Below are 1575 nucleotides of genomic sequence, written 5' to 3'. Positions count from 1 at the left end.
GTGATTTTGAGCCCTTCTTGCTTAATTTGGTCTTAAACAGCTATTTTAATTGCTCCTTATTATCAATAACATGCAAATGGCAAGAGAGAGCAGCATTTCTCCATTTAGCTTATTTACATTTACACCTGAGTGTATTTATCTGCACTATTGGGTTTAATTAAATACTTGGAAGAAAAATGAAGAGAAAAAGTGAAGGACTGAGAATTACTCGTCCATTTTAGCCTTCAAATCATTTGCATGATAGAAAGGGAAAGAAAATCTAGGATATGAGAATGACCTGACATAGCAGAGTTAATTTAATTTCATAGCTTGTTAGTGCTTTATTGGCAAGAATTGCTTTCTAATTAAGCAACCAGGTCAGAACAAAAACCTGCAGCCACTGCGGCTCTCCAGGACTGGGATTGAGGACCCCTGTAATAAACGGATATATAAAGTTTTGGAAGTAAATAAAGATAAAGCACCAGTCTGGGACTCTCAGTTTCTTGATTTAAGAAAATCTGGGGCTGCTATCAACAGTAGTTTCCCAGTTTTCATGCTAGTTTTCCCAGACCTGAGGTACATTGTAATTGTGTTTCTCACATGGTTGAAGGGTAGGGGAGTAATAGATTAATTTGCGCAAATTAGAATGAAATTAATTCTGCTGGCAATGTTTTAATCTTTATTATTATTATTTTGATTTTGATTATAATGATTTTTTTTATTTTGTTTTTGTAAAATAGGACTTGGCCTTTGAAGAGCCGTGTGCTGCTCGTGAGTACCACTGATGTACATACAGTATACAATATTTTTTTTTTTGTCATTATGTGCTAAATATTAGTTTGTTTAATTCTTGTGTTGTATTTCTCATATGTTTAGATATGCGCTCCACCCTCGGAATATCTATTTTGAGAACAAGAATTCATAAGCCTATTCAATCTTTTCATAAACACTGCACTCCAAAGGAAAACAGGAATCCGTAATCTTGGACCAACGTGAAATACGAAATGAGAATAAAATGAATTCTGCTGACAATGTTTTTAATTAATTAATTTATTTTTTTAAAGATTTTTTAAAGACTGCAGTGGGCTGGCACCCTGCCTGGGGTTTGTTTCCTACCTTGCACTCTGTGTTGGCTGGGATTGGCTCCAGCAGACCCCCGTGACCCTGTAATTAGGATAGAGCGGGTTGGATAATGGATGGGTGGATGGATTTTTTTAAAGACGTTTTTCTTAAGTAGGACTTAAAAGAGGGCGGCACGGTGGCGCAGTGGTAGCGCTGCTGTCTCGCAGTTAGGAGACCTGGGTTCGCTTCCCGGGTCCTCCCTGCGTGGAGTTTGCATGTTCTCCCGTGTCTGCGTGGGTTTCCTCCGGGCGCTCCGGTTTCCTCCCACAGTCCAAAGACATGCAGGTTAGGTGGATTGGCGATTCTAAATTGGCCCTCGTGTGTGCTTGGTGTGTGGGTGTGTTTGTGTGTGTCCTGCGGTGGGTTGGCACCCTGCCCAGGATTGGTTCCTGCCTTGTGCCCTGTGTTGGCTGGGATTGGCCCTGTATTCGGATTCAGCGGGTTAGAAAATGGATGGATGGACTTAAAAGAGCT

The 1575-nt window shown here is 40.4% G+C and overlaps 1 long non-coding RNA gene across 1 annotated transcript; it reads left to right on the top strand.

The window, feature by feature from the left end:
* Nucleotides 1-504: 504 nt before the first annotated feature.
* LOC120538404 lies at nt 505-932 on the top strand. Its single transcript, XR_005635452.1, has 3 exons — nt 505-555; nt 720-750; nt 856-932. It is a non-coding gene; the product is annotated as an uncharacterized LOC120538404 (long non-coding RNA).
* Nucleotides 933-1575: the final 643 nt, after the last annotated feature.

Source organism: Polypterus senegalus, chromosome 10 (assembly GCF_016835505.1).
Source record: "Polypterus senegalus isolate Bchr_013 chromosome 10, ASM1683550v1, whole genome shotgun sequence".
Lineage (NCBI taxonomy): Eukaryota > Metazoa > Chordata > Cladistia > Polypteriformes > Polypteridae > Polypterus > Polypterus senegalus.
Note: the sequence above shows the minus strand (reverse complement) of the source record. Positions and strands in the feature narration are given on the sequence as shown.